The sequence below is a fragment of the Natator depressus genome, chromosome 1 (genome assembly GCF_965152275.1).
Source record: "Natator depressus isolate rNatDep1 chromosome 1, rNatDep2.hap1, whole genome shotgun sequence".
Classification (NCBI taxonomy): domain Eukaryota; kingdom Metazoa; phylum Chordata; order Testudines; family Cheloniidae; genus Natator; species Natator depressus.
In genome coordinates, this window is record NC_134234.1 from 99,532,488 (window position 1) to 99,554,003 (window position 21,516).

Genomic DNA, 21,516 nt, shown 5'->3' on the forward strand with positions numbered 1-21,516 from the left:
ATTTTCTTACATGATTCTTCTTCCACATATAAATTCCAGCAACAGCATTTATCCATCTTGCTCAAGTCCAGCATAAAAACTGGTTGGGAAAAGTCTATTAATTTTTAATTCTCTTTCCTATAAATGGATTAATTTCCATTCCTTCACTACAGCAGCCACAACACTGACCAAATGTATTTTTGAACCATAGTGAAATTGGAACATATCTTGGCTCTTTCTTTCACATGATTCCATGACCCTTCCTGCAGCCATGCTAATGCTACTGTGCTATGATGCTTTGTGACACACGAAAAGCAACCCACGGAGCCATTTCAGTTACCAAAACAACTGCACTACAATTGACATGTCCTTTATCAAAAACAATTTGGAAATCCTTTAGTTATGTTCATGTACTGTACAGGAGCAGTCACATTTTTAACTGTCTGTTCCTCTGCTAATGATTACAATTTGGATAGTTGGGTGCAGCACGTTTTAAAACTGCATTTGATTTCTTGGGATTAACATGGCAATGAGTGAGTCATTGCCACTTGGGTGCTTTCCACCTCAGAGGAGAAGTGTGTGGCTACCCTCCCAACACATTTGAGAATCCTTATTTCACACTGAAGAAAGTGCATTGCTGCCCTAGAACAGAAGCAATACATTTCAGTATGAATGTTTGCATGGCGAGTTTTCACACAGGGTAATACAGTGGTGTGGCATTGGTCATTTAAAAGCAAAATTCAAGGCTTTGAACACAGGATCACATCATCATGCTATGTTGCATAAGAGCATTTAGTTGAGAGGGAGACAATAAGGCTTATTTTTCCATATGATGCTGCAAGCTTGGTCCCAACATTAAAGCAAGAACAGAGCCTTGAAGATGTTTATAGTAGCAGTAACCTGAGCTCTGGCCTTAGGAAACAGAGGATGAGTAGCACCAGTGATTGGAGAGGATTTTACAAGGGTAAATCTGAGCCAATAGGCTCAGAAACAGGAGGAAATGTCCCAAAGTGAGGCACATCAAGTGTGCTTTGGGGTTGTTTCATGTAATTTGGGGAAGAATCTTCTGTAACCTCAGCTTTGGGAGTCAGCATTTGTGAATTCAAAGAGTGAAAATAATAGGAATACCAGATTTGTGGGGGAATGCAGGGAAATTAGATCACAATTGAGTCACCGATAGTTGAAAGCAGTGGTCACAAGTGCAAAGGACACATTAGACTCATACATTTAGAGAAAAAGGTGTTCCGGGGTGCTTGTAACAACTATTAAATGACAAACAATTTACAGACTAGGTAGTACCAAAGGACAATGTTCTCAGAAGCTTATCCACTACAAGTCCTTTCTTTTCTGAATGAACAATACAAATGTTATGATTTACACCCAGCATTGAGGGGGGAGGGGAGGAGATGGTGAATTTCAGTGCTCATGAAAGTGAAACAACAGCCTGACTTCAGCTGGTATAGAAGGCAAGTACAGAATGTGGTGTTCAATCCCTAGCCAAATCCTCTAATCCATTTCTGCCAGTGCACTTCAACCTTAATTTACATTACCCTGCCTAGACCGCTCCTGAGTGTCACTTGAACACAGGCTGTGAATACATTTTCTGAATCTTCGTTTTATTTTTGAGTATAACAGTCCATAGGGCTTAGTGTGGAAGAAAGGGGCTGTGTTACGGAAAAAAACTAGCTTCATCATTCCTGGGCTACCTCCTCCTCCCCCATTTTGTGTGTGTGGGTGGGTGTGTGTGTAAAACAAAAGCAGTTTCAACCTGTCTGATGCTCTTCCAAATTTCACCATCGGTGACTAAGCTACCTTGAGACTGTCTCATTTTCACCCAACACAGCAGTCTGGCAGCCAACTGCCCATCAGAGGCGAGCCTAACACTCCTTTTTGAAAGACTAAACTCAAATAGTAATTCAATTTTGCTTTTAAAAGGTTTTCTTGACATGTTTTCTGCTAATTGTTCTTATTTTAGTGACTGCCAAATATTTATGGCAGATGGGTAGAGCTCGATTATTCGAAAGGGCACGTTACTGGTCTACAGGATTGTCATTTAAAACAGCCAGCAGCCCATTTGACTATTTGCATAATGCTCTTACTTCAGTGAGGAAAAAAATGACTACTTCCACAATATTACGTTGTTTGCCCAAAACAAAATAAAAAACAAACTCCCCCCCCCCCCACTTGGGAGGGGAAAAGATCACACTGATTTGGTCTGTGTGTTGCAAGTTAGTTCAGTATAATTTACCATTCATGACATCCGATGAGTTTTGGGACACAGCTCATTCCCTTACAATAAAGAGAATATTACTATTCGGTTGCTCTGGCTCCCTTTTATAAGAACAAGCATTCCCTTGCGGCGTGGGTTTTGAATAACAAACACAGATCCTTCAGGAAGACACTTGTCCCAGTGGGGACTGAGAAAGGATCAGAGGTAAGCCCTGAAACATGCAATTAATTCCCATTACGGGGTTGGGGCACTTGGGTTCACTTTGAATGAGAAAAATGAATTGTGAATTAAATTGTTCACAACCAAGAGGTTACTTGTCAGAGTTAATAAGTTAAAATATAAAAGGGGAAATTAAAATGCACACAAAAAGCCCAACAGTAAATGGTGCATCTGTAAGAAAAAGATTTGTTTAATGGGAACGAAGCACAAGATTTTCCTTACTGTACATCTGAAGCAACTCTTTGAAAAAGTTTCTAGTTGGAGGACTGTTAAATGAGAAATGTATGCATCACATTTTCTTCTATCAAAGCGTACCTGAATGTTTAATATCATTTCATTTGCATCTATTTTTAAAATTGCTAATACAGTCCCAGCACTCCTCAACATTTACCACTTTGGTTTTGGTCAAAAGTTCCAGTTTGTGACACGATGTTTAAAAAAGGGAATTTACGATGTAAAGATCAACCAGGAAATGGAAGTTTCAATCACTGTCCCTCGTCTGATGTAACAAGGCCTGAGCTGCTTTGCCTCAAAAATTGTGACTCCTTAAAACACACAATAAAAAGTGGTTACGCTGCTTTGCAGTAAATTCACTTTAAAACTAATCATTAATCCTGGCCAAACTTCTGTAAAAAAATTAAACGTGGTCCAACAAGAGCGGTGAACTTGTGTACTTGATGAAGATAGCTGCTGAATGTAGTTTCCTGTAAGTACAAGTTATACAGTTCTCTGCACAATAAACAATAAATCCAGTCTCCCACCCTAGCTGTTGCTCACTGCATCACAGAGCCAGTTGCAAATTATTAGCATAATTCCTGATCGTTATATTTTGTCTGATTTAAGTACATTTTTAGCCACCTTGTGGCAAGAGACTAAAGAGCAGGATCTAATTTTAGGACTTTCAAGGAACTGCTAAACCACACTCTAAAAATAGTTCTAAGCTGTACTCGAGACTGAATATTCAACAGTGAAAAACAAAAAAAGTGCCTCTTCAGGTAACCCAGTTTGACCCATCATACCTTTACTGCCCTAGGCCACAGAAAGTCAGACCCTGGAACGTACACTAGCTTCCTGGGCAAAACAAACCCATTCAAAAGTACTTCCATGAAATATTCATACGACAGTCATTACATTTTAATGACATGGGAAAATGTGAGTGAAATCTGAATGTCATCTCTTCAAATTATTTCTTTTAACCATGAGTGACAGCCTGTCACACTGTTGATGCAACCTCTCACTAGTCATTTTGTCAGGACTAGACTTAAATACTAGAAGTAACTGGATTTTAGGATCATGACATTAGAAACTGTAATTGGGTTCGATTAAAAGCCAGCTATAAAAATGCTAGAAAACCAACAGGGTTGGTGCTGAACATGAGCAGTAACAAGGTTTAAATACTGTATTCACTTATAAGCCTGTCTAATGACCGAGTCTCTGCTTAGTGCTTCCCCCACCTTACTGCCTAACTATTCAAACACTATAGGAAAGTGATGGCCAGACCGACTGCTAAATGTTATCTTAGTCAAACTGTAATTGCAGAGTAAGTTGAACTGTCACAATGAGACTCTTTATTCCAAGGTTGTCTCTAAGACAAAACCACTGCCTAGTATGTCCAACTATAAATCCCATAATAAAACATCCTTTCCATGATTTTTCAGACAATTACTGGATCCTTCTAGGGGTTTTAAAAGGAGACTGCACTAGTGCAGCAGCACCACCAGGGAAGTTAGGGATCATGGTAACAGCCATTTGGGTTTTATTTTGTTGAAATATTTTCTTGCAACTAAGAAACGTATCCATTTCTCTCCCTTTATACAGTAACATTATTTTCCCTTGAGAAAAATTCTTAGTGTTGGCTCAGTGACCAGATATAGTTACACATTAATTCTTCAGAAGTTTCTTAAAACTGTAGGAAACAGGTGAAAAAACAAAATGCCTTGAACTTTAAACTTGAGCTCAGTCTGTTTGAATGAAATGAATTTTAAGGTCACTCTTCACTCAATGCTAACTTTCAAGAAGGACCAACATGCCAGAAAGGACTCTTGGGACTGCATCCTGTTGGTTCTTTGATGCTTTCATTTTGTTACTTGCTATTTTCTTTATGGCACAGACAAGGGCTTCCTGCTTGGGCCGACCCCTTTCCAACCTCGCTGAATCCCTCAGAAAAGTTTATGGCAAAACACCTTTTTTACATTAACCACAGAGGCACCAGTGAAATGGTGGTTCCTTTGAAATCAAGAGGTTATGGTCTCCTCTCAGCAGTTGTTCTCTCAAACTATGAAGTGCTGGTTTGTGAAAACAAACAACAGCATTATAGTAACCAATGCCATGTTGGACACTACTGGGGAGTATCCGAAACACTGCACCACCCTATTTTACAGATTCCCTTTCACTCCAGCATTAGATATGTTAGCATACCTCAACCTAAGCATTACTATCTTGAAGATATTTACAACTAGCAACTATAGCTAAAATGTCCCCTCCGACTGTCAGGAATCAAAATGCTGTGAAAGTTCCTAGCACTAATTCATTAGCATTGTTGTAAAAATCAGCAACGTTTTTGTCACATTCACTTTGATGATGTACAGAAACTTCGCTGCAATTTTTTTTTTCAGATATTGCAAAATATGATATTGTTCATCCCAAAAGTTAACAGTATATGAAAGAATACGGAAGTGTCTGAACAATCTTCAGGGAAGGTCACCAAACAAAAGAAATGTCCATCTTGTGATCCTGCAAAATAAACATGCCAGAGTAACCAGCCCAGAATCTGATCGCCACTCCAGGACCTCAGGCTTCAGTTTTTATATACAGATGTGTCTGTCTTACAGGCATAAGTTCTAGGGCGTTGTTTCACTTTCAGAAGGAAAAAAGGTAGTGGGGGTTTAAAGCCAAATCAGCATTGAAGAAAAACACAGAAAGTAACTTTGCACAGAGTACCACACCTTCTTTGTGCCCAGTGCAGGCACAAACACTGCTATGTATATTTGCATGCAGCAGAGCACGCCACACATCCCACATTGGTTCAAAGTAAGTACCCATACCCGGTAAAGGCAGAATACAGGCATTTTTAAACCTGGAACAGAGCTTTTGCAGCCAGGTCAGCACATTAATTTACATACCAATTCCCAGAATATTTCCAGTTATCGTGTAGAAATGTTAGCACTTAGTACAAAGCAAGTGTAAAGATGATTTGAGTATGACTCAAAAAAAGGGAAGGAGAGAGAAATGGAAAGGATAATAGGGAGCACAACAGACTGCAAGTTTCAGGGCTTGTCTACATGGTGCATTAGTCCACCCTAGAGGGGTCTAAATTCCAGTGCACACTGGTGTGACACACTAAATGACCCAAGTGGACCCTGCTGCTAAGCACTAAAAGTTCCCTAGTGCACATTAATGTCCAATTTCAAATGGCACTACATTAATACAAATTAGGGAATTTTTAGTGTGCACCAGCGGTCTACATGGGCCAGATAGTATGCAACACACTAGTGTACAGTAGAATTTATATCCCCTGAGTGCAAACTAATGCACCAGGTAAAAAAGCCCTCAAATGCAGCATTAAAAGAGAAGATGACAACCATTTTGTAGCACTTCATAAAAGATAGGAGAGATGGCCAGGTAACTGCACAGCAAAGTTCTACACCTCTCTCTCCAAGAAGTTGAAACAGCTCTCCTAGAATGTGCTCTTAGCCTGGAAGAAAGTTTTAACAGCCTTCCCATAAGACTGAACACCAGCTGATTACCCCACCAAGAGACGGTTGCTTCGGATGCCTTTATGCCTTTGTTCTTGCCAACATAAAAGATGAACAAAGCATTTGATTGCCCGAGAGACTTTGTTCTGTCTCAGGTAAAATTCAACAACTCTTGCAAGCGTTCAGGTGATACCATCTTAAATCCTTAGTATGAGGTTGGTTGGGTCAGATGCAATGTGATGTCCTGATTTAACAGTTAGAAACAACTTTAGAAAGAATTCTGTACTTGTTCCTAAAACTATTTTGTCAAGAAAGAACTGTAGAAATAGTTTCTTGATTGGCAAGGTATTCTCAGTGAACCATCTTGCAGAGATGATTGTCACAAAGAACCATAGGCCCAAAAGGCTGCTCTATTACATGTTGCAGAAATAAATTCAGCTTTCAACTGGTGCTGGGTAGTTTGAGAGGCTGGCAGAGTTTCACCACTGCTTTTATGATTCTAGAAACGTGGGTATGGAATGCCAAACTCTCTCTTCTAGAAGAAGTCTCTAGAACACCAGCAGAGCCACATGAAAGTAATGAGGCCTTGATGAATCTGTCAGAAAGAAACCATCAGCAGGCCTTGACTGGAACTTTTGCACTGAGATCATGTTCAGCACTCCTGAAACTGAAGACGTACCTTACTGCACTATGTCCTACATTCTGGACTAACAAAATCAGATGCTCAGAGTAGCCACATTAAATTAAAGTTAATTTCTGTTTTCCAGGCCACCAATAAGAACTTGCCTGGATCTTGGCAGCATACTGGTAACCCCATCATGTAATCTTTGATGAGGATCAATCACTATGTAAGATGGACTGACAAGTCCTCTGGAGAGGAGAACCAAGGCTTGTGGTGCTACTCAAAGCTCATTATCCTTGATTTTCCTGGTCACCAGAGCTCAAATGGAAAAAAAGGATGGGTGAGATGACGCTTCTTACATGAGGTAGAATTGTTGGCAAGGAATGGTGTAAGGCTCATTTCATCAACAGCCAGAAGGGGAGCTCAAGAGGGATGCAAACACTTTAGATTTAAAAGGAAACTTCCCTAGGAGTGCTGGTAATGGGGTCAGTTTCTGCCTCTTATGCCATGGAGATTGGGGGAGTTATGTAGAAAGAGGTGGATGCTTGCTCCTTTATGCAAGGCTTTATCCACTCTTTATAAAAATCAAGAAACTCTTCCCCAGGCCCTGAGCCTACAAAATTAGCCAGCATTGGTAATATCAAAAAGGCTTCATATCTGCTGCAGTGGGCCCTTTGTCTCCAACTGCCTCCTCACGCTGAGCTGGCTTGGCTGTTGTTTCTGCAGCTATGTCAGGATCCTAGTTTCCCCCCCTCTTTCCCCCTCCCCCTGAGAGATCCAAAGGATCCCAGCACTGCATTTGGTATCTCCTAACTCATCTCCTCAAATCCCCAGTTGTCCCAGTTTATGGACCTCTGCTGGTTCCCAGTTCCTTTACATTCCTTGTGATTAACTTGCAAGATACTTCTGTGCTAATAAGTAGCAAGGTGATCTTGAGGGTGAAGGGCCAGTCCTAAGAATTCAGACCAGCTCCAAGTAAAATACGAGGTCTTTGATCCTTTACTCTCACAGTACTGCTTACTGGTGATGCCTCTCTTTCCCAGTAACTCACCCACCTAGTCATACACTCATGTCGATATTGCATAGGACCAAGTACATCTGCTCTTCCTCTCCTCTTCCCAAGATACCAGAGGCCACACATTAACATCAGTCCAAGTAGCAGCAAGTTTGTAATATAGTCTCATCTAAGACATGTTGGCAATAGAATCTTTTTGGGTTAAAGCTGAGGATGAAATACACCACTGTGAAAATAGTATGTAACTGAGCTCCTGGGTGTTTGCAGCACTACTTGTATAGGTAAGAAACTTCCAGCAAACTCAACTCCCATGCAGTGGAATGCAGAAAGCAGATCAGAGAGCTCACCTACACAGCGATGGTAGTAGGAGCCCTATTTGCACCATGCCTACAATTCCCCTCTACACTGGTTCTGCTCCACTGGGAGACTGAAACAATGAGGACTATAAAATAAATAGTTTTTCTTAAAGCGAGCTGCATCCAAATGATGCCTGCTATACATGTAACTCTTGTGTTTGGATGCAAGATGTGTAAAATTTATCCAGTGTAAGCAAGGCCTATTAGCTACCGATTTAGATAGACAGCAATTAATCCATTCACAATGAGATGGTTTTCTTTGCAACCGTAAGGGCTAGAAACACTATTTTTGTTTTGAATGAAAGTTTACACTGGGAAAAATTTTAATCTGCTAAAGGTCTGATTAATTTATTAAGCACACTGGATCTGGCCCACAAAATAGGTGTTTCACATTCTGAAAAGGGGGGGATACACCTCACATTGGACAAGGGCAGGAAGAGTTTAATGGTCTGTTCTAGAGGCAGGTGCTGAAGCCAGCTCCGCAGCACCTGGCAACACTAGTAAGCCTTATGGGAGTGACTGCCAGCTCACTGGCATAAAAAGGAAAGCAATGTGCTTCACAAAACAGCTGCTTTGACCAAGGGCTCTTGGCTCTTAAGCACAGAAGACCTAAGGAGTGGGCTGAGCAGCTGTGAGCTAGGAACCGGAGGAGCAGCCAAGCCCGGGGAGGAGGAGTGGAGTGAACATTGTTGACGGATTGAATTGTAAAAAGAAAAGTAGTACTAATAGCATGAAGAGTCAGGGTGTGTGGCCTATATCTGAGAGCAGATAAGCACTCATGGCCATCCATACCAAAAACATAATTTTACAAAGGTCAGCAGGAACCCTAAGAAACGGGAAACAAAGTACAATTTTGATTTAGATTTTACAGCTACATTATTAAACATATAAAATAACCTGAACATAAAAAATTATACTGTTTTGGACTCGAGAAATGATCAAAATTAAAGATAATCATTCACTTTACAAAATATACACAACTGTCTAAATGGATTACATAGCCCAACAACTTAGTGGAAAAGGACTTTACTCCCATAATCAACCTACACTGAATGCTGATGCAATTAAGTATACAAATTGCTGAGACAGCCCTCCCGTCCCCAAGTAGATTATGATATAAACTTTAATAGAATTTGCTCTATATTTGACAGCAATTATCTAGGGATACTTATGAGCCTTTATTAATGTTACAGCAGCACCTTCAGGCAAACATTTACTTATTGGTGCTAATTAACTGGAGAAAGAGAAAGCAAAATAGTACAAGGCAGCAGATCCTCCATTTAGGTCTCTGCCACTTTAGGCAGTGCAAAATTTAGACCCTCAAAAACCCCACTGAGCTGCTACCCCAAGTAGGTGCCTAAATTTATACGCACTTAACTTTCCACTAATAAAGTCTGCCAGGTGCCTAAAAATCTGCTAGTGATCATATACAGATGCCTACGTCCTGATGCCAAGTGCCTATTTTATGGTGGGATCCTCAACCGAGGATCCCACCTGTGGGACACAATCAGGTGGGCATTCTCAGAGGCCACCTAACAGACTGGACCTCACACAAAAGAGAGGAAGTGGTGGTGATTCCTTAATAAACTTCAGCCTGGTAGTTAAGAGTACTCACCTGGGCTCTGGGAGACCCAAATTCCAGTTCCTTTTCCAATGACTATTTAATTATTTCTACAAAGCGGAACAGACTCAACAGGAGGGATAGAGGCCCATCCCAGTATACCCCATAGTCCAGTGGTTAGGGCACTCTCGTGAGAGGTGGAAGATATGAGTTTATGTCAAGCAAAGGGGGGATTTGAACCTCTGTTTCCCACATCCTGGGGTGTGTTCCAACCATTGAGCTAAAGATTATAAAAGGGGCACCACCACTGTTTTTTGTTGATTTGTGTGTGGCAGAAATAGGCCTAGACACCTAACTGCCAGAGAGCATTCAAGCCAGTGCATTCCAGGCAAAGAGAAGTGCCTCCCTTTGACCCAGCATTTCTTAAGGGCTAGCTAAGGCAGCTTCCCACTCAGCATGTTGGCTTTTGTGGATCCCATTCTCAGGCACCTAACATTCCCTATGTATTTTTAGGGCCCTATCAAATTCACGGTCCATTTTGGTCAATTTCACAGCCACAGGATTTAAAAAATTGTAAATTTCATAATTTCAGCTATTTAAATCTGAAATTTCCTGGTGTTATAACTGTACGGGTCCTGACCCAAAAAAAGTTGGGGGAGGGTCACAAGGTTAGTGTAGGGCGCTTTGCAGTACTGCTACCCTTACCTCTGCACCACTGCTGGCAGCACACTGCCTTCCGAGCTGGGCGGCTGGAGAGCGACGGCTGCTGGCCGGGATCCCAGCTCTGAAGGCAGAGCCACTGCCAGCAGCAGCGCAGAATTAAGGATGTCATGGTATGGTATTGTCACCCTTCCTTCTGCACTGCTGTCTGCAAATCTGGGCCCTCAGTCAGCATCCACCACTGTCCAGCCACCCAGCTTTGAAAGCAGCAGCTCAGAAGTAAGGGTGGCATGGTATGATATTGCCTCTCTTACTTCTGCTCTGCTGCCAACAGGGCGCTGCCTTCAGAGCTGGGTGCCCGGCCAACAGCCACCGCTCTCCGGCCGCCCAGCTCTGAAGTCAGTGCAGAAGGGTGGCAATACCGTGACCTCCCTAAAATACCCTTGTGATCCCCCTGCAACTGCCTTTTGGGTCAGGACCCCCAATTTGAGAAACGCTGGTCTCCCCCGTGAAATCTGTATAATATAGGGTAAAAGCATGCAAAGGCCAGATTTCACAATCCGTGACACGTTTTTCAGGGCCGTGAATTTGGTAGGGCCCTATGTATTGTATAGGAACCATGGCTTTCTAATTCAGGGCTGTGGATTCCATTAGGTTGCAGGGTGCCTAGAGTTAGGTGTTGCATAATAAGCCTAAATCCCCTTTGTGGATTTGGCCCAATGTAACTAGTGAGCTACTGAGCTAAATTCAATTGTAAATTGAAAAACAGGCATAAAATTCAAGATATGGGGAAAACAGAAACAGCACAAAATATTAAAAAGTCATTACAAAATGAAAAATATTTTTCTTTTTGTATTTATCAAAAAATAATACTTAGTCCTGCCATGAGTGCAGGGGACTGGACTATAAGACCTCTTAAGGTCCTACAATTCTACAGCAAAATAAGTAATTCCAACAAAAAGACAGGAAATGTCCACTTTTGATTCTCTGCATTTTGACATTTGTTTAAAAATGGATTGCTAAAAATATTAGTGAAACAGTTTGTCATGTCACAATTCAAATATTTACTTCAGTATAACTGTCAAATACAAAAATGCATGTTTCTGAATATGGAATGCATTACATTTTTTCCTTTCAACACCTGGTGTCACCAGAATAACACAGTACATTTCTATAAATGCTCTGCACTTGTATATGCCTTGATTTTAAAACAGCTAGTACTTAAAAATAAAAACAATAAAAGCAAAACTGCTCCATGGAAAATTAAGAGGAATCATGCATGAGCATGACTTTAGTCGCTAACAGGCCACATCATCATACAATTGTCCTTGGTAGGTCATTTAGCAATGAACTCTACATCTCTAAAAGTTTCCAGGTGTCTTTGTTAGGGTCTTACTGATGTTAAGAAAAGCTGAAAGCAATGAGAAAAAAATTGTCAAAACCTCCTATTTTGATTAGGGCTAAATCCTGGTCCCATTAAAGGTAAAAGAAGCTTTACTCCTGACTCCAGCTAAACCAAAATTTGGCCTATAGTGATCAATCCTTGCTTTCTAAGTATGTGCCAGTTATGACTTTTCTACCGAATCTGTGGCTATGTAAGTCAGGTCACTTGAAAGATCTGTTAAGAATATAGAGGTGGGAGTATTTTTCTGCTTCTGAGGAGTTCCTGTGTCTTCAAAACAATAATTCTACAGCTCAGAATTCCAAAGAGCCCAACTTTCCTTAACTACTTTCCACAAAGCAAATTGACAAGCCTGACAGAAAGGCAGAACTGGTGACCCTGTATTTCATTAACTAAAAAGGGTGAAGCTAGTAAACACGTGTACTTTTTATATTACTTTAATGGGTACAAGAGGTTGAAATCTTTCCCAGGTTTCACTGCTCATTTCAAAACCCAAACTGAAGTTTGGCAGGCAATTAGACCATAAAATGGTATAATCAGCTTGAGTAGCCAGAAAACAGAAACGATTTTTTTAAATAGCTTTTGAAAGAGGCCATTGCAAATGCCCATAACTTTGAAAAGAAATTTCATAAAAATATTTACTGTGTATGAATTTACATTGAAGACTGGAGACATTGAGCTTATTTTAGAGCTCCAAAAGAGATTCCCCCCCCCCCTTTTAAAAGAAAGTATCATACAAGAAAATCAAAAAGCTACAATTAAAGACATTATCAAGATACTTTTCAACTCACTGTTTATAACAAGGTATACATTCAAACTGTTTCTCTCCTTATTTTTTTCTCTATTATGCATATACTGGCTTATTATTGCAGGTTTCTTCATGAATGGTGAGCTACTGATGGCTTTGCTTTTATATCCATCTTTTATAACTTTCAAACATTGGTTTTGAAGTGTGAGGAGGCAGAGAAATACACAGGGTTATATGGACTTTACAAGAGATTTTTTTGAAAAATTAAAATATTCTTAGATTCATTGATTTTAAGGCCAGAAGGACATTTAACCCAATAATCACTGAAAAAAGTTCCACAATCTTTTCCAGAAAGGATCTTTAACCAATGTTTGGAGGCATTGGACGCCCCATCATCTCAGGCATTGGCACCCTGACAACAGGATTATCTGGCTACGTAGACTCCCTCCTCAGGCCCTACGCTACCAGCCACTCCTAGCTATCTTCGAGACACCACTGACTTCCTGAGGAAACTACAATCCATTGGTGATCTTCCAGAAAACACCATCCTGGCCACTATGGATCTAGAAGCCCACTACACCAACATTCCACACAAAGATGGACTACAAGCCGTCAGGAACAGTATCCCCGATAATGTCACGGCAAACCTGGTGGCTGAACTTTGTGACTTTGTCCTCACCCACAACTATTTCACATTTGGGAACAATGTATACCTTCAAGTCAGCGGCTCTGCTATCGGTACCCGCATGGCCCCACAGTATGCCAACATTTTTATGGCTGACTTAGAGCAACAACGCTTCCTCAGCTCTCGTCCCCTAACGCCCCTACACTACTTGCGCCACATTAATGACATCTTCATCATCTGGACCCATGGAAAAGAAGCCCTTGAAGAATTCCACCATGATTTCAACAATTTCCATCCCACCATCAACCTCAGCCTGGACCAGTCCACACAAGAGATCCACTTCCTGGGCACTACAGTGCTAATAAACGACGGTCACATAAACACCACCGTATACTGGAAACCTACTGACCGCTATACTTACCTACATGCCCCCAGCTTTCATCCAGACCACACCACACCACACAATCCATTGTCTACAGCCAGGCTCTAAGATATAACGGCATTTGCTCCAACCCCTCAGACAGAGACAAACATCTACAAGATCTCTATCAAGTGTTCTTACAACTACAATACCCACCTGCTGAAGTGAAGAAACAGACTGACAGAGCCAGAAGAGTACCCAGAAGTCACCTACTACAGGACAGGCCCAACAAAGAAAGTAACAGAACGCCACTAGCCATCACCTTCAGCCCCCAACTAAAACCTCTCCAGCGCATCATCAAGGATCTACAACCTATCCTGAAGGACGATCCTTCACTCTCACAGACCTTGGGAGACAGGCCAGTCCTTGCTTACAGACAGCCCCCTCAAACTGAAGCAAATACTCACCAGCAACCACACAGCAAAAACACTCACCCAGGAACCTATCCTTGCAACAAAGCCCGTTGCCAACTGTGTCCACATATCTATTCAGGGGACACCATCATAGGGCCTAATCACATCAGCCACACCATCAGAGGCTCATTCACCTGCACATCCACCAATGTGTTATATGCCATCATGTGCCAGCAATGCCCCTCTGCCATGTACATTGGCCAAACCGGACAGTCTCTACGTAAAAGAATAGATGGACACAATCAGATGTCAAGCATTATAACATTTAAAAACCAGTTGGAGAACACTTCAATCTCACTGGTCACTCGATTACAGACCTAAAAGTGGCAATACTACAACTTCAAAAAACAGACTCCAACGAGAAACTGCTGAATTGGAATTAATTTGCAAACTGGACACCATTACATTAGGCTTGAATAAAGACTAGGAGTGGATGGGTCATTACACAAAGTAAAACTATTTCCCCATGCTTATTTTTTCCCCTTACTGTTACTCACACCTTCTTGTCAACTGTTGGAAATGGGCCATCCTGATTATCACTACAAAAGGTTTTTTGTTTGTTTTTTCCCCTCTCCTGCTGATAATAGCTCACTTTAACTGATCACTCTCGTTATGGTGGGTATGGCAACACCCATTTTTTCATGTTCTCTGTGTATATATCTTCCTACTGTATTTTCCACCACACGCATCCGATGAAGTGGGTTTTAGCTCATGAAAGCTTATGCTCAAATAAATTTGTAGTCTCTAAGGTGCACAAGTACACCTCGTTCTTTTTACACCAGACTGTGCATCTCAAAACTGGTCGGATGCTGGCCAGCATCCTACAGATAGGAGACCAGAATTAGGACCTAAGGAGGAGGAAAAGCATGTAAACTCAACCTCAAATATTCTCATCAAGCAACACAACCTGACAGAGGGCAGGAATGGAAAAGAACAGCAGGTGTGCACCTCAGAGCTCAATGTGGTAAAAAGCAGTAATGGACAGCAAAAAGTCAGCAGGCTGAGCCTGAATAAAAGGGGTGCCCAGTCTTTAACAAAAGAGCTTTCCCCACCAACTGATTGAGTTAAACAGGTGTTTTAAAAACTCAAACTTTTGAAGCGTATACACTGGATTGCTTGCTAACTCATTTAGGAAGGTTTTACATTCATGATTTGTTTAATATCTTAAATTTACTTGCTCTCCAGTCATCTACAGTTGCCCAAAAAAGAAAGTCAACAAGACCTGAATTTCTAATGTGAAAAACAAAGGTGGTTTTTTTTCTTTTAGAGAAATTAAAATTGTCAGAGGCACAAACCTATTTTCCTTCATAGATCACTTTTTTGTTTTTTGTTGAAGTCAGTTTTGATGCTCTTTGGACAGATATGATAGAGATATGAGGTCCCCTGGATAGTCCTTGGAAACAAACATCTGTCCAGTGTTGGCTGGGCTGGATAAAACTGTACAACCTTGGTGGGAGAAGGTCAAGGGGTGAAATCCTGACCCCACTGAAGTCAATGGGGCCAGGATTTCACTTGAGGAATCTGTCTGGGTAGAAGGCACAGACAGAAGAATGTCAGTGGAGGGGTGCTGTTAATCTGATTTAAACCAATGGTCTCATCTAAACACTCAACAGGAGGTGAGAGAATTGTACCCTCTGGCACCCCACATCAACAAGCCCTTGAAGTAAGTGTTCAAAGTTACCTTACATGTCCTCTCAAAAGAGAGGAGCAGAGCAACTCAAGCTCAATTCTGTCTTTCCCTTCCAGGGTTCACAGAGCAATCCACACCCCTATCTAGTCCACTGTATCAAAGACAGCTGTAGAGCTAAAACAACAATTTGGATATTTTATATTTTTGTCCAATGCCATAAGCAGACAATCAATTAACCAATCACAATCTGTGCCATATACTGGCTTAAAAATAGAACCTTTGCATCTGTTCCCACATCAAATTAGTCCAGAATACCGACTGAATGGAAAACATTGAAATAAAAATTATTGGCTTTAGGTTCATTCTTCTCTGGGAACATTTCTAATCATGTTATTATTATTTTTGTTTACTGTAAAAATGCACTTATTCATTTCTCTTTCCAAATACACATTCTTTTGTTCTAGTGCTTAGTTTCTTGCAAGTTGTTCCTTTTGAAGTTCAGTTATATATTAACTGACCCATTAACCCCCATTCCTCCTTCCTTCCTTCCCCCAATCTTCTGAACTTTATCTTCCTATACACAATTTTACTGATGTTCCAGTTTTCCTTTCTTTTCTTCTCATTAAGCTATACAGTCCCCACAGCATAAAAAACATCCTGCACAAAAATATTTTTATTTTAACACACCATTTTTTGTTTTCTCCTTGTGATTATGATGGCTAAAAGATTTCAGAATAACACATGCTTTTGGTTTTAAATGATCTTGTTGATACGTATTAATGAGGGACTTCCAATATACAGATTTCTATCTGACTTAAGTGTGTATTTTATTGGCTTTGCTGATAGCAGCCTTGTCAACTAGACTACACTGATGTAGAACAGTGGTGAAAGACTAATAGAGGAAATCTGTACCGATAGAGGTTTTTCCCAAACTGTTGATGTGATAACTGTAGACAAGACATGCGCTATTTTTCTAGACCTGCAGCAAATTTAGGCCCCAATCCTACACAAATACAATTGTAACCTTCTTCACATATGTAGTCACATTCAAATGAATGGAACTACTCACATGAGGACAGTTATACATGTGCACGGGTATAAGCAAGAGTAGGGCCACAACAAACAGGACAATGTAGGTCAACAAAGGTTTCCTAGGCAGACAGTTAAATAAATGATTATATTGTTGCATCTCAGACAATATGCTACACAAATTGCATCAGCAGCAGTTCTCCCCACAAACCAGAAATAATTAGAAGTTCAGATCCAAGAACAGCTGCCCAACTAAATACTAAATTCTGTGCATGCTGCTCATACCGCTGTGTTTCTACAGATAACACAAGAACAAAATTACTGGGGAGTTTATGCCTCGTAAGAGATCGAATCATTAAGCTTAAGAATGTCTTCTCTGTAGTCCCTGAAAATATTTATGAACACTTTTTTTCCATTCTGCAGGATGATGCCAGCAGAACTTGAACACATTAACATAGAATTACCATTACCTAAAGACTCCAGCTGATAATGTGGTTTTAAAAGAACCAACAAAAGCTGTGGGGAAAAACAGATTTTTAAAAACAGAAATAAACAGGTTAATTTCTAATCTGCAAAACAAAAAGCTATACCTGAGAAATAGTTGGTGAAGCCAGTAATCTATGAACCAGCATCCTGATATCTAAAAATCAGACACACGATACACCTAGGACTCCTATGTTAAAAATTAAACTACAAAAAGTATTAAAGCTACTATGACAAAACTGAAATGATCACTGTGCAGGTGAACAAGCATTAATTTTCTTAGATCACATTTTATCATTAGTATTTTACTGTTGTGGAAATGTGCCTGCTGTGGAGACAGTTAAGTCTGGATCATAACTGGGTTTTCAGGTAAAACAAAACAAGCTGTGAACGGTATATATTGTAGTCACAACAGAGTCCCACAGTAAGAAAGATGGGACAATATCAGCATTAACATGCTCAGAACATGCCATCCATTGCACTTCACCCATTTGTATTCTTTGGGAAAACAATGCATTATTCTTTTGTTGAGCATATATTATGCCACGAATCTTTACAGACCTATATAAATAACAATCACACAACCAAGAAGTCTGTCTTCTTTGGATCTGAAGCCACCCAAAAAACCCCCCAAAACCAACTCTCTCTCAAGCCTCAGGAAAGTTTAATAGAAATAAAAATAGAGAACTCTGTCAGATTCTTGGGTGCAATCCAGACCAGTGAGAGGTTGTGTCACCATCTGCCCTATAACCCTGGGTGCCTTACAATGCTTTGCTGTTGTAGCTCCCAACTTGGGCCACTCACAGACAGCCTACCAGTATGCAGGTCACACTGTTAGTGTCTGTGTATAGCTGTAGCCTTGGTCTGGCAGCAGATCCAAGAAGCCTGTCAGCAACATACAGGTGAGTCGCATCATACGTGCATTTAACTTACGCGAATTCAACTATACGCACTCGGCAAAAAACAGAAAAGAAAAAGAAAAACAACAAGTTACCTATAAATAGTGCGGGCGATTTCGCCGACCATTCCACTCAATGAGCGTATGCCCTGGAGCGAGCGTGAGATGTGAATCTGCTGTTCCCTCAGGCGGTCTCAGTTCCCACGTGCCTCTCATAGTGCGAGCATCTCGCCGCGCTGAGTGTGATTCCAGTGTTTAAAGATTCTGTACGTATTTTTCATACAACATGGCCTCTAAACACAAGCCAACTACTTCATCTGCTCAGTCGAAGAAAGAGCAATCTGTTCCAACGCGGGAGGAAAAACTGGCTGTGTTGGACTTATTAAGAGACGGTATGTTGGTCTCCAACGTGGCACGTAAATATGGCCACAACGAATCTAGCATCTGTGCCATCAAGATTCGAGACAGAGAAATTCGTCAAGCCATGGCATCAAGTGCTCCAATAACTGCTAATGTGACGAGCCAGGTGTGTGATAAGACTATAGTGAAGACTGAAAAGGCATTAAACTTATGGCTGGAAGACATGAACCATAAACGTGTGCCTATCGATGGCAACACGTTGCGAGAAAAGGCTCTTAGCCTCTACGCGCTGTTCAAACCTCCCACCAAAAAGGGACAGACTTCTGATAAGAAGGAATTCAAAGCCAGCCAAGGTTGGCTTAACAGTTTTAGGAACCGCTTCAACCTCAAAAACATGCAGACTACTGGTGAAGCTGCATCTGCCAGTGAAGAATGATTTAATTTCTGAATACGATCCCTCTATGGAATGAGACCTCAAAATCACATGTAGTATTACGGAAGATTTGAGACCATATCAAGAAATGTTTGAGCAACTCAAGAGACAACAGCGACAGCTGCCGATCACCATGTTTTTCACGGAAAAACAACCAGCAGCAGATGAGCCTATGCAATCAACTTCTCGAGCTGAACCAGAGCCAACCACTTCATCTATGACTCGCTCTCCGCTACCCAAGCTCTCCGTCACCTCCGTCTCCTGGATCAACATCAAGCCCTGACACCCCCCTGTAATTAAAAATACAGTACTGTAAAATTATATTTTGCATACATACTGTAAATTACGGTATACATTATACATTCATACATATTACTGTACATGGTTGTATACATAAAACCATATACAATATACTGTACTTTATGGGCGATTTAAGGGATTTTCAAGAGTAATTTTGACTATACGCGATTTTAGCCTTACGCGCTGACTTTAGAACCTGACCCCCGCATAAGATGCGACTCCACTGTACCTGTCACACTCTGGCTTCCACCAGCCTTGGTTACTACTTGCAGGGTGATTCTAGCACACTCCCAGGCCTGAATTTTTCCCCCAAAATGAGTTCTGCCCTTTCCTGGGCAGTTCAGACATTAAAGGTCTGTTGTCTCTGTAAAGAGTCAATATTTAACAGCCTGCTAATTTAACTGGAGTTACCAAACAGATCAGTTTAAATGTAGCACTGCATTGGTTTAGATTAAAAAAATAAAACAAGTTTATTTAAACTACAAAGAGCTAGGATTTTAAGTGAATTCAAGTATCAAGTCAGAAGTGGTTACAAGACAAATAAAGATAAGTTTTATCTGCTATGAAGCATTTTAACAAGCTAGACTTGGTTCAAGGTAAAGTCCTTACCACAGGTTCCTAGCAACACAGCTGACCAAATTCTCAGGTCAGGATCTCCCCCAAAGTCAAAGGACTGGTTCCTTTGTCTTCTTAGGAGAAAGAGAGAGATAGCTTGTGGGTTTCTGCCCTTTTCTTTTATAGTCCAGTTAACCTTTGAAGTGTATGCTTCTGAGGGTTATCCCACAAAGCAAAGTTTATTCAAATAGTAGACAAGGTGACACTAAGGGCATGTCTTCACTAGCAACATTTCCTAGGACACCTGGTCCCCCCTTCACTTCTCCATGAGCAATATTTTTTCTTGATCCCTCCTTAGGTCAGCTTAGTCCCCTCACCCAACTGTTGCTGATTACAACTCTATCCTTGCCTCAGCTCTCTGATTTTTCCACCCACACATCCAGATACAAAGATCAGCTCCCTGAGCTCAAGCCCTACTGCCACCATAAACCTGAGCTCACTGATGGGCTCCAGTCCAACCAAGTTTCTCTCATCAATCATTCATAGGCAGTGGCAAATTACCATATGTCCCAATAGGGTTCCGGCCAATTGGAGGGCCCCGCAGGAGTGGCTGGAACTCTAGCCATGCCCCCTGCTCCTCCTCTCTCCCCCTCTTCATCCCCGCCTCCAGCCCATCCAGAGAAGCTTGTGGTGAGCAATTCCCACTGCCCCACCCAGGCAGACTCAGCAAAGCTGGCTGAGTGCTGCTCATCCGAGCCCCACGCTGAGCTGATCCGAGGCCACCTGTGCCAGACAAAAGCCCCCTCCCCCCAATGCTCAACCGAGGGCCCCCACCACCCGGCCTGGAATGAAGGGGCCCCTCCTGTGCGGGGCTGGAGCAAGCCCCCCTCTCTCCCTCCTTCCTTCTCCCCCCCCAGTGTGGAACTACTCTGACCCCTTTCATCCTTCCTCTCCCCAGTGTGGAGCTGTTCTAAGCACCTCTCCCTTTCCCCCTCCTCCGTGTGGTCCTGAGCTCCTTCGAACCCCCTCTCTCCCCCACACACAGAGATGGCCCTCTCCCATCCCCCGTGTGGGGCTGAGCTGCCCCAAACTCCTCTCTTCTCCCCCCTGCACAGAGATGGCCCTCCCCTCCCCCATGTGGGGCTGGCCCAAGCCATTCGCTGAAGCCCCCTCCTACCTCATGCAGGGCTGGCCCAAACCCCACCACTCTCCCGCCCCCGCAAGCTCCTTTTGCGCAAAACTAGGCATTTATCCCGTTTGCTCTTGCCAACTGGTGATCAGTTGGCAAGAGCAACTGGGACAAATGCTCAGTTTTGCCAAAAATGTTGGGACATCTGGGGCCAAAATGGGATGTATGGTCATCCTAGGCCAGGGGTTCCCAAACTTTTTCAATCACGCCCCTCCCCTCTTAGCCGGTCCATGCCCTCCCACTCGCCAGGAGCCAGGGCCCACAGTCAGGGGCTGTGAGTGGTGGTGCGGGCAGGAGCAGAGCCACAGCTGGGGCTGGGGCCAGAGCAGGGCTGGGGGTAGGGATGGGCCCTGCCACACCCCTCCCCCACTCCTGAATGTTCCTCCATGCCCCCCTAGGGGTATGTGACCCCCAGTTTGGGGACCACTGTCCTAGGCTGTGGTAAGAGCTGCCCAGGGAGCCCGGGCAGCTGTGGGAAGCCCCAGACCCTGCACCTGCCTTGGGCAGGGGGCCAGAGTGCCCGAGAACAGCCCCCAGCCCTTGTCCCTGCCCCCTCAGGAAACACCGCCCAGGGTGGGTGGAGGGTCCAGGACTCCCCGGACAGCTCTTACCATGGTCTGGCTTCTGGCCAGGCCAAGAGGCAGGGCCCTGGGGGAAAGGGAAGGAGCAGGGGGCAGAACCCCATGGTGGAGG

At 42.4% G+C, this 21,516-nt stretch overlaps 1 protein-coding gene across 3 annotated transcripts in view; it reads right to left on the minus strand.

Moving 5' to 3' along the window:
* GGACT (gamma-glutamylamine cyclotransferase) overlaps nt 1-21,516 on the minus strand; it is a 39,769-nt gene that overhangs the window by 4,534 nt on the left and 13,719 nt on the right. The window contains exon 1 of one of the 3 annotated variants that reach the window (XM_074963084.1): nt 19,689-19,710. The exons of the other annotated variants lie outside the window; for them this stretch is intronic. The gene's annotated coding sequence lies outside the window, so the exon portion shown is untranslated. Of the gene's footprint in view, nt 1-19,688; nt 19,711-21,516 lie in introns of those variants that run through there. 3 annotated transcript variants of the gene reach the window in all.